We start from the raw sequence: 12,328 nt of genomic DNA, 5'->3' as shown, positions 1-12,328 counted from the left end.
ATAATGAGGCCTAAGATAACCACTTTTCTGCTCTGATTCCAGGGGATGAGAAAAGCAGCTGGTTGAATAAAAGTCAGTCTGACAGGAACGGTCATTTTTTTTTTCAGCCAAATTGCTTCAGTTACCGAAGATAAATACAACTTGGCAATGATTGTTTATAGTGCCCTGAAAAAGAATGGCTGTATATTGCAGAGACAAAAGTAGCATTGCCTCTTTTCTCACCTAACTTCAAGGAAGTGCATTACAGGAAGGCAATGAACAAAGGCTCAACAGTTCATAGTTAAGGTCAGATTTTCAGACATTTTAATTTTAAAATGTGTTTTTCAAACGTTAAGTTTTTTTTTTTTTAAGACAAGTTTATTCTGGATTGTTTTTATAATCAAATATAACTTAATTCACTGAAGCTTCTAAAATTCTTTACAAATGTGAAATAGGTCCTGGTTAGAATTTGGATACTTTTTTTTTTTTTGAGACGGAGTTTCGTTCTTGTTACCCAGGCTGGAGTGCAATGGCATGATCTCGGCTCACCGCAACCTCCGCCTTCTGGGTTCAAGCAATTCTCCTGCCTCAGCCTCCCGAGTAGCCGCAACCTCCGCCTTCTGGGTTCAAGCAATTCTCCTGCCTCAGCCTCCCGAGTAGCTGGGACTACAGGTGCCCACCACCATGCCCAGCTAATTTTTGTATTTTTAGTAGAGACGGGGTTTCACCTTGTTGACCAGGGTGGTCTCGATCTCTTGACCTTGTGATCCACCCGCCTCGGCCTCCGAAAGTGCTGGGATTATAGGCGTGAGCCACCACGCCTGGCGAATTTGGATACTTTTAAAGCTTAAAAGAATCCACATGCTAGCTTCTTAGTATGATTTAATAAATTACTAAACATCCAATTTATTCTACACTTCACCTTAGACCCCATAATACGGTAGCTGTTAAACGACTGATTAAGAATGGTACTGTTGAGACTAAGCAATAAAACATATTAGAGATTTAAATTGATTACTGTTTTTTCATATTGATGCTTTTTTTTTTCTTCCCTTGAAACGGAGTTTCGTTCTTGTTGCCCAGGCTGGAGTGCAATGGTGCAATCTCGGCTCACTGCAACCTCCGCCTCCCGGGCTCAAACAATTCTCCTGCCTCAGCCACTTGAGTAGCTGGTATTACGGGTGCCCGCCACCACACCCAGCTAATTTTTGTATTTTTAGTAGAGATGAGGTTCCTCCTTATTGGCCAGGCTGGTATTGAGTTGTGGACCTCAGGTGATCCGCCTGCCTTGGCCTCCCAAAGTGCTGGGATGACAGGCATGAGCCACCACATCTGGCCCATATTGATTCTTTTGACATTTTAATATGTATAGCTACATTTTCTATTGTATGCATTAAATTAGTTTGGAATTGAAAGAGCAAGAAAATCCCCCCTGTCCTGCATCTTTGAATATAAAAAAAATAAAAATCAGCACGAGTTAGCTGCTCTTTCCATGGTATGGACCTGGGAGGTATGGTTTAAACATGGATTCTGGAGCCAGCCCATTATACTTAATGTTGGCATATGATGTAGGCATGAGGTGGTGGTAAGGATTGTAGAAGGTAATGCATATGAAGGGGTAGTGGCCTCCCAGCAGACAGTAGCTACATGCTTTCATTTGCTCATACCTTTTTTATGTATTAAGAAAAATCCTACATTTTTAAAATGTGTATTGTTAGAAAGTAAATTATGGGGGCCTGGCGTGGTGGCTCACGCCTGTAATCCCAGCACTTTGGGAGGCCAAGGTGGGCAGTTCACCTGAGGTCGGGAGTTTGAGGCCAGCCTGAACAACATGGGGAAACCCCATCTCTACTAAAAGTACAAAACTTAGCCAGGCGTGGTGGTGCGGCCTGTAGTCCCAACTATTCAAGAGGCTGAGGCAGGAGAATCGCTTGAACCCGGGAGGCAGAGGTTGCAGTGAGCTGAGATCAAGACGCTGCACTGCAGCCTGGGCGACAAGAGTGAGACTGTCTCAAAAAATAAAAAGTATGAAATATTTTAGACATACTTAAAGATATAATGTATAATGGAATGAATAGCTATGTATCCCCCAGCCAGTTTAAGAAATAAAATATCACCACTGGATATGGTAGCCCACACCTGTAATCCCAGCACCTTGGGAGGCCGAGGCTAAAGCCAGTGGATCATTTGAGCCCAGGATCGAGATCAGCCTGGGCAACATGGTAGAACCCTTTCTCTTAAAAAAAAAAAAAAAAAAAATGCCATGTAGTGGCCCAAGGCTGTAGTCCCAGTTATTCAGGAGGCTGAGGTGGGAGAATCACCTGAGCCTGGGAGGTTGAGGCCAAAGTGAGCTGTGATCATTGCCACTGCACTCCAGCCTGGGCAACAAGGTGAGGCCCTTGTCTCAAATAGAAAGAAGAAAACATCACTCATACTGTGTGTAGCTTTTCCCAATACATCTTTCCTCTCTGCAAACAGTTGCAACAATCTGAATGCTGCTTTAATTTTCAGGCATTTAAAATTGTTTTACTACATATGAATATATACCTTAAAATGTAGTATTGCATTTCATCTTTCAAGACTATTTTAAAATAATTTTACACAAAAAGTTTCAAGAATGGTAGCAAAAAAATCTTGCCTATACTTTATCCAAATTCATCAATTGTTAACATTTTGTCCCATTTACTATATCACTGTGCTGTCTATATGTACATGTATATTCACATTTTTCTGAGTAGTCAGAGGTTTATTTGCAGGCATCTTTTATAGATAGATTTAGATAGATAGCTAGATAGAGATATAAACACAGGCTCAGCTTGATGGCTCACACCTATAAACCTAGCACTTTGGGATTCCAAGGCAGATAGATCACTTGAGGTCAGGAGTTTGAGACCAGCCTTGCCAACATGGTGAAACCCATCTCTACTAAAAATATAAAAATTAGCCAGGTGTGGTAGCAGATGCCTGTAATCCCAGTGACTTGGGAGGCTAAGGCAGGAGAATAGCTCAAAAAAGAAAAGAAAATGTATATATATATATGCACACATAAACATATATAATATACACATTTACATATACTATGTGTATATATATGTATGTATATATGTGTGTGTGTATATATATATATATATATTTTAATATGTATAACTACATTTTCTACTGTATGTATATTTTTTTTTTAGAGAGGGAGTCTCGCTGTGTTGACCAGGCTGGTCTTGAACTCCTGGGCTCAAGCAATCCTCCTGCCTCAGCCTCCCAAAGAGCTGAGATTATAGGCATGAGCCATTGCACCCAGCCAATAGTTTTCTTTATCCATAAATACTTCAATGTGTGTTTCCTCAGAAAAAGAAGTTTATTCTTTACCTGGCAACTATATATCAAAATCAGAAAATGCAGCATGACTGCACTATTATAAAATCCTGTGGTTTGAATCAGTGCACTGAGGTACCTCACAGCTCCCCAGTAAATTCACAGGGACATATCTGTGGAATATCTTGCATTCTAAATTTTCAAGGCAAACAAAATGAAACAGACTATGCAAAACTAGCTTGAGGTTGTTTACAGTTTCGACAATAGATGGTGCCAAATTCCTTGGCTATGTCATATCTTGATCTGGGTTTTCCAGTTGGTTGTGATGAAGAGAGTACAGTGCAAAAATCAATGCAGAACAGGAAATGAGGGTGGCCTTCGCCCAATCTGATTCCAAGGTTTTAAGAAGTATGTGCCCTACAGGTCCACACATCCCTTGAGTAAGTGTGATTATTTAAGAATGAAATAAAAATGTCGTTTTCCTATTAATTTGCATGTATTTTTTTTTCAAATGGCTACTTAAATTATTAAGGCATAAATACTTAATAAGTTGTTTGGACCTAGATATTTCTTTTCACCAAGGGGCATCGTGAAATACTGAGAGGCTGGGCGTGGTGGCTCACAGATGTAATCCCAGCACTTTGGGAGGCTGAGGTGGGTGGATCAGTTGAGGTCAGGGGTTCAAGATCAGCCTGGCCAACATGGTGAAACCTCTTCTCTACTAAAAATATAGAAATTGACCAGGCATGGTGTCAGGCACCTGTAATCTCAGCTACTCAGGAGGCTGAGGCAAGAGAATACCTTGAACCTGGAAGGTGGAGGTTACAGTGAGCCGAGATGATGCCACTGCTCTCCAGCCTGGTTGACACAGTGAGACTCCGTGTCAAAAAAAAAAAAAAAAGTACTGAGATACTGAAAGCACTGTGAACAAAGAAAACTTGGGAAATTTTTTTTTTTTTTTTTTTTTTTTTTTTTGAGACAGAGTCTTGCTCTGTCACCAGGCTGGAGTGCAGTGGCACGATCTTGGCTCACTGCAACGTCCATCTCCCGGGTTCAAGTGATTCCCCTGCCTCAGCCTCTTGAATAGCTGGGACTACAGGTATTCACCACCACGCCTGGCAAGTTTTTTGTATTTTTTAATAGAGACAGGGTTTCACCATGTTGGCCAGGATGGTCTTGATCTCCTGACCTTGTGATCTGCCCACCTTGGTCTCCCAAAGTGCTGGGATTGCAGGTGTGAGCCACCGTGTCCAGCTGGAAAACTTTTATCTAACCCACAGTTAATACTCAAGTTTCACCATTTGTCCCAATAATATTTTCTTTTTTTTGAGCGGGAATCTTGCTCTGTAGCCCAGGCTGGAGTGCAGTGGCACAATCTTGGCTTACTGCAACCTCTGCCTCCTGGGTCCCAGTTCAACCAATTATCCTGCTTCAGCCACCCAAGTAGCTGAGATTATAGCCATGAGCCACCATGCCCAGCTAATTTTTGTATTTTTAGTAGAGATGGGATTTCACCATGTTGGCCAGGCTGATCTTGAACTCCTGACCTCGTGATCTGCCCACCTTGGCCTCCCAAAGTGCTGGGATTACAGGCGTGAGCCACTGCACCCAGCCAGTGATACCCTTTATAGCCATATTTGACTCAGTCAACTGGTCTGGGATCTAATCTAGGATTATTTAGTTATCATGTATCTTTAGTCTTCTTTAAGCTGGAATGGTTCCTCAACTTTTCTTTCTCTTTCAAAATAAGTTATTTTTAGAATATTCCTCAATTTGTGTTTATCTGGTGTATTCTTGAAATTAGATTTAGTTGTGTTTGACTGGAATACTACAGAAAAGATGTTATGGGCTAGGAGAGGTGGCTCATGCCTATAATCCCAGCAGTTTGGGAGGTGAAGGTGAGCAGATCACCTGAGGTCAGGAGTTCGAGACCAGCCTGGCCAACATGGTGAAACCCTGTCTCTACTAAAAATACAAAATAATTAACTGGGAGTGGTGGCACGCACCTGTAATCCCAGCTACTCAGGAGGCTGAGGCACAAGAATTGCTTGAACCTGGGAGGCAGAGGTTACAGTGAGCTGAGATCACGCCACTGCACTCCAGCCTGGGTGACAAAGCAAGACTCCATCAAAAAAAAAGATATTACATTCTTTTTTGGGCATTATATCAGTTGAGATGCCATTTTTTTCTGTTTATTAATGATGCTTACTTTAGTTTATTGGTTAAGGTGGGGTTCATGAGGCTAATCCAAAGTGACTTTTCCCTTTGTAATATGTAATTTGTAAAGGGGTACTTGGAGATAATATGGGTATCCTTTCTTCACTGAACTTTCACCCACAAATTTTTAGAACCAATGATTGCTTATGGCTGAAGAGATTATTACTATGATGGATGCTATATGGTGATTTTCCAACGCTGTCATTCCATTTGTATTTATTACTTGGTATTCTACCATAAGGGAAAGTTTTCTTTTCTCATTCATTCATTTATATCAGTATGACCTTATATATGCTTATTTTACTCCATGGATGTTATTTATTTTGATAGTCAGGTTGGCTCCTATGTCCTTTTGATATGTTTTCACCTTTTTTGTTATTTTTGTTTCTGTTTGTTTAGCACTTTCTTTCTTAGCACAGCAACAAGGCCTGCTTCCAAGGATCCTTTTAATAGAGGATGGTATTTAGAAACCAAGATCTGGGTGCTAGGTGTGCTCAGTAGTAGTAGAGTGTCTTTGCTTTTGGACCGTTCAGTTGATTGAGCCAAAAAAGAAACACATATACATATATACATGCATCTAAATCCATTTATTAAAATATAGTTCACATGGATAATACCAATACATTTTAGCATAACAGGATTTGTTCTAGTCTTCTCCCTTTCTGTATTAGGACTCCTTGCTTTAACAGTGAGAAACCTGGCTCCCTTTATCCTCATTATGTTTACTCATTTGCTCAATCCTACACTAATATTAAGTAGTTTTGGAGTTGCTAACCCATACCATTTTTAAAAAGCAAAAGCTCTTTGAACTAGAGTTCAGTATGTGTTTATGACTTTTTGTCCAAAACTGACAAATATAGTTTGTCATGTAGTATAAATATTATGTTCAAATGTTGGGTTAATCCATTTTTTTCCTTCAGTGTGATTATGGTTTCCATTCAATATACAATTAAGCTCATTTGTTTCTTTTGTATTTTAGTTTCAGGTTTTTGTCCCTCATGGTTATTGACTTTATTAAGTTCTGGGGGTATGTAAAACATTAACAGATTCAAAGTTAAAGCAATACAATCTGTATACCTACACGAGTGTCACTTTCACTCTTCATTCCAATCCTTTTCACCCCTTCCCACCTACCTCCTGTGGGCAATCAATCATGTAGACTGTGGTTTACTCCTTCCTGTGTTTCTTTCCATAAAAAATGAACAGTTATATGTATATTTTCTCATTTCTCCTTCTTTCTGACACAAAAAAGTAACATGTGTGTGCACAATTTTGAAATTTGCTTTTACACTTAACAATATATTCTGGGAAGGACCACATGCTATTTCACTATTACGTAAGAAAGATCATTCTCCTTTTTTTACAACTACATAGCACAATATCCTATTGTATGGATATATAATTTTTTCCGTCAATATATTTATGGGCATTTAGGTATTTTTGTATTATTGTGGATATGTCTTCAAGGTAAATTTCTTAAAAAAAATGGAATTACTGGATCAAAGGTAAATGTACATTTACTTTGTTATATATTGCCAAATTATGTAAGGTAACATTTTGAGAATTTTTGCATTTATATTCTTAAGTAATGTTGGAAGTAAGTAATATTATTAATACTAAAGTAATTTTATGCTACCTTTACCTGGTTTAGATATTAATGTTATACTTGCATTTTAGGTCAGGTGCCACGCGTGGCTCATGTCTGCAATCTCAGCACTTTCAGAAGTGGAAGTAGGAGGATCTGTTGGGGCCAAGAGATCAAGACCAGCCCTGGCCACATAGACCCTGTCTCTACAAAAATAAAATTTAAAAATTAGCCAGTTGTGGTGGTGCATGCCTACAATCCCACCTACTTGGAAGACTGAGGTGGAAGAATCACTTGAGCCCAGGAGTTCAAGGTTACAGTGAACTATGATTTCACCACTGCACTCCAGCATGGGTGACAGACAAAGACCTTGTCCCCAAAAACACCTACCAACACACACATATTTGGAAGTTTAAAAAATTCTATGCTCTTGAATAATTTGTGTGACAATTTTTTTTTTTAAACAGGGCTTCACCATGTTTCTCAGGCTGGTCTGAAACTCCTGAGCTCAATTGACCCTCCTGCCTTGGCCTCCCAAAGTGCTGGGATTACAGGCATGAGCAGTGGCACCTGGCCCAAAATTCATAAATTAGCAAAAGTAGGGAGAATAATGAACACTTGTTTTCCACCTTATCAACATGGATCAATCTTGTTTCATCTATACCCCACTCTCATCCAGATTATTTTTGAGGCAAACTGTAACTATGGTTATACTATAACCATCCATATCTTATTATATACTTTAGAAGATGAAGCTCTTAAAATACAAACAAATGAAATCTAACTGGCATACTATGGTGGCCGAATTATAAGATGGCCTCCAAGATTCCTGGCTCCTGGTACACACGTACCTTCTCGCAGTTAATCAAACATGAATTTGTGTGCTGCTACAAGGGATTTTGGTAATTAAGCTCCCAAATCAGTTTTTTTTTACACTAAGGATATTATCCTCCATGGACCTGACCCAATCAGATGAGTCCTTAAGTAGGATAGGGCTTTTCCTGGCAAGGGATATTAACTATGTGAGAAGCAATGGATAGGAGGAAGGTTCCCCAGGCTGGAAGGGGACACTTAGCAAGGACCTAAGAGTGGCCTCTTGGAGCTGACAGTAACCCCAGCCAACAGCAAGAAAAGGGGTATCTCAGTCCTACAACCAGAAGTAACTGTATTTTGCCAAATACCTGAATGAGCTTGGAAGGAGGTCCTGAGCTCTGATGAGAACCCAGCTGTCTGCTACCTTCATTGCAGCCTTGTGAGACTTTTTTTTTTCAGTCTCACTCCATTGCTTAGGCTGGAGTGCAGTGGTGCAATCTCAGCTTACTGCAACCTCTGCCTCTTGGATTCAAGCAATCCTCCCACCTCAGCCTCCCTAGTAGCTAGGATTACAGGTGTGCACCACCACACCCAGCTAATTTTTGTATTTTTAGTAAAAATGGAGTTTTGCCATGTTGTGCAGGCTGGTCTCAAACTCCTGGCCTCAAGTGATCCACCTGCCTTGGCCTCCCAGAGTGCTAGGATTATAGGCATGAGCCACTGCACCCGGCCTATTTTTTTGAAACAGGCTCTCTCTGTTGCCCAGGCTGGAATGCAGTGGCAAAATCATAGCTCACTGCAGCCTTGACCTCCTGGGCTCAAGCGATCCTCCTATTTCAGCCTTCCAAGTAGCTGTGACTACAGGTGTGTAGCACCATGCCTGGCTAATTATTCTTTGTAGAGGCAAGGTCTCACTATATTGCCCAGGCTAGTCTTAAATTCCTGGCCTCAAATGAGCCTCCCACCTCGGCCTCCCAAAGTGCTGGGGTTACAGGCCTGAGCCACTATCCTGGCCCTTTGTGAGATTTCTGGGCTAGAGAACCCAGCCTCTGTATGCCTGACCTTCTGACTTATAGGACTTCAAGATGTGTAATGTCTATTGTTTGAAACTGTTAAATTTGTGGTAATTTGTTATACAGCAATAGAAGACTAATATACACACTGAAAAGTTGGTAACAATTCCTCTCAGTGACCAAGTTTTTGTGGGAAAGTTTTTAACTACAAATTCAATTTTTTAAGGAGTTTTGCTTCCAGTATGGTAGTGTAAACACTTTAGATGAACTCTCCCACTGATTAAAAGAGCAATAACAGAGCTGGGTGCAGTGGCTCCTGCCTGTAATTCCAGCACTTTGGGAGGCCAAGGCAGGCAAATCACTTGAGGTTAGGAGTTGAAGACTAGCCTGCAAAACATGGCAAAACCCCATCTGTACTAAAAAGACAAAAATTAGCTGAGTGTGTTGGTGCACACCTGTAATCCTAAGGGAGGTTGAGGTGGGAGGATCGCTTGAATCCAAGAGCCAAAAGTTGCAGTGAGCTGAGATTGTGCCATCACACTCCAGCCTGGACAACAGAGTGAGACTCTTCCTCAAGAAAGAGAGAGAGAGAAGGAGAAGTGGGGAGGACAGGGAAGGAAGGAAGGAAAAAAAAACAACTACTGGGAGATTCTGAAGAGTCATAGAAACCAGGCTGATGGTAAAGGGGAGTAAAAATCTTGGACAAGCACCTGGCATGAGGATGAGTCTCTTGAGCAATGTGAGAACCTTGGACCCCTGACTCCATTGAGACTTTCTGCCTTCCTTATTAGGGTAGAGGGTTTTAGTTCTGAGTCTGCGGGCATATTATGCTTCCCTGTAGACATCCCTGTACTCATCCTACTACAGACCATCCCAAAGAGTGTGTGGTGGTTCATCTTTTCCAAAAGTGGCTGTGACATCTCCCATTCCATATGACCTTTTTTACGTAGTGGCAAAATACACATAACGTAAAATGTATCATTTTAACCATTTAAAAATGTATACCTCAGTGGCATTAGGCACATTCACGTTGTTGTATGTGCCATCACTGCCATCTGTCTCCAGAACTTTTTCATCTTCCCAAACTGACACTCCATACTCACTGAGCACTAACTCTCCTCCTCTCCTCCCGCCCAGCTCCTGGCACCCATCATTCTACTTTTGTCTCCATGAATTTGAGTACTCTAGCCACCTCATTTGAGTAGAATGGCTGGCTTATGTCACTTAGCATAATGTCTTCAAGGTTCCCATATGAAATTCTAAGAATGGGCTGGAGACTCCTCTTCATAGGTCTATGTTTCTCTACCTTGAATCTGCGTGGAATTGTAACTATGGTGTTAGTGACGTCATGCCACCTCCAAAACTAAGCCATAAAAGGCAATGCAATTTCCTTCTGGTTCTCTTGAAATGCTCACTTTTGGAATCTAGCCACCAAACTGTGAAGATTCCAGCTCTTCATGGAGAGGACCATCGAGAGAGAAACTGGAGCTTCCCACTCACACCCACAACCACAGCTGAGCTCCCATATGACAAGCAGCACCACCTTGCCAGCCCTGGGATTGAGCCATCTTGAAAGTGCCAAGACAATGAAGCAAAGATGCCAACAAGCAGTGGAATATAGCAATAAGGAACACATAACAAGTGATATTCAGTAATATGGGCAGGTAGAAAATTACCATTAACCAGATCATGAGGTCAGGAGTTTGAGACCAGCCTGGCCAACATGGTGAAACCCCATCTCTACTAAAGATACAAAAAATTAGCTGGGCCTGGTGGCAGGCGCATGTAACCCAAGCTACTCGGGAGGCTGAGGCAGGAGAAAGCAGAGGTTGCAATGAGCCAAGATTGTGCCATTGCATTCCAGCCTGGGTGACAGGGAGACTCCATCTCAAAAAAAAAAGAAGAAGAAAAGAAAGAAAATTATTATCAACCCAACCAAGAAAAATTTGGGCTCAGAGCAAGGTGCCAATTTCTTGGGCGACATCCTGAGGTACCTAGAGGATTACTGGAAGTGCTCAAATGCTATCTTCCTTCTGTTCTTTGAATGTCAAGTTCACATGCAGCTCATGGCCTTTGTATACAGGCCTCTTCCTAAAATGCCCTTCTCTAGATCTTGAGGTTCTCCAGCCATACCATTCTGGCTCCTCATGGAGAGATTTTTGGCACAAACCAGTGTTTCCACCTACATATCTAGTTGCAGTTAATGGCACCCAATTGCCTAATAAAAATGTAGGGAAGGGAAAGGAAGGGTAGGGAAGTGAAGGGGAGAGAAGGGGAGAGGGAGAAAGGAAAGAAAAGAAAAGAAAGGAGGGAAATCTTTAGAGCTATGGCACAGGGCTCTACTTTTTAACCCAGCTCTCTTTAACAATTTGGGTAAATATATAGCAGAGATAATATTCAAAAGTTGTGGATTGGCCAGGTGAAAGCTGTAATTCCAGCACTTTGGGAGGCTGAGGTTGGTGTATTGTTTGAGGTCAGGAGTTCAAGACCAGCCTGGGCAACATGATGAGACCCCATCTCTACCAAAAAATACAAATATTTTCTGAGTGTGGTAACAGGCACCTGTAGTCTCACCTGGTCTGGGGGCAGAGGTAGGAGGATTATTTGAACCCAGAAGGCAGAGGTTGCACTGGGTTGGGATTGAGCCATTGCACTCCAGCCTGGGTGAAAGAATGAGACCTTGTCTCAAAAAAAATTGTGGATAACAATTCAAAATTGAGAACAACGTTGATTTTTGTTTTACTTTTTTTAGACACAGGGTCTCACTCAGTCACCCAGGGTAGAGTGTGGTGATATGACCATACCTCACCATAGCCTCAACCTCCTAGGCTCAAGGAATCCTCCCACCTTAGTCTCCTGAGTAGCGAGGACTACAGGCACATGCCACCATGCCAGGCTAATTTTGTTTTCTTTTCTGCAGAGACAGGCCTTGCTATAAGCTTGTCTTGAATTCTTGGTCTCGAGTTTTCCTCCTGTCTCAGCCTCCCAAAGTGCTGGGATTACAGGTGTGAGCTACCACATCTAGCCAACATGTTGCTTATAATGGACAACTGAAAGAAGTTTTTTTTTTTTTTTTTTCGAGGCAGAGTCTCACCCTGTCACCCAGGCTGAAGTGTGGAGGCACGATCTCAGCTCACTGCAACCTCTGCCTCCCAGGTTCAAGTGGTTCTCCTGCCTTAGCCTCCTGACTAGCTGTGACTACAGGTGTGTGCCACCATGCCTGGCTAATTTTTGTATTTTTAATAGAGTCAAGGTTTTACTGTGTTGGCCAGGTTGATATTGAACTCCTGACCTCAGGTGATCTACCCGCCTTGGCCTCCCAGAGTGCTGGGATTACAGGCATGAGCCACTAGTGCCCAGCCCTGAAATAATATTTCAAATGATCAGTCTGCTGCTGATTGATTATGCATAT

At 41.7% G+C, this 12,328-nt stretch overlaps 1 long non-coding RNA gene across 6 annotated transcripts in view; it reads left to right on the top strand.

Moving 5' to 3' along the window:
• LOC118147379 (uncharacterized) overlaps nucleotides 1-12,328 on the top strand; it is a 74,561-nt gene that overhangs the window by 690 nt on the left and 61,543 nt on the right. For all 6 annotated transcript variants that reach the window (XR_013526754.1, XR_013526752.1, XR_013526750.1 and 3 more), the window contains exons 2-3: nucleotides 108-285; nucleotides 7,183-12,120. This is a non-coding gene — a long non-coding RNA (uncharacterized LOC118147379). The remainder of the gene's footprint in view (nucleotides 1-107; nucleotides 286-7,182; nucleotides 12,121-12,328) is intronic.

The sequence above is a fragment of the Callithrix jacchus genome, chromosome 14, assembly GCF_049354715.1.
Source record: "Callithrix jacchus isolate 240 chromosome 14, calJac240_pri, whole genome shotgun sequence".
NCBI lineage: Eukaryota > Metazoa > Chordata > Mammalia > Primates > Cebidae > Callithrix > Callithrix jacchus.
Note: the sequence above shows the minus strand (reverse complement) of the source record. Positions and strands in the feature narration are given on the sequence as shown.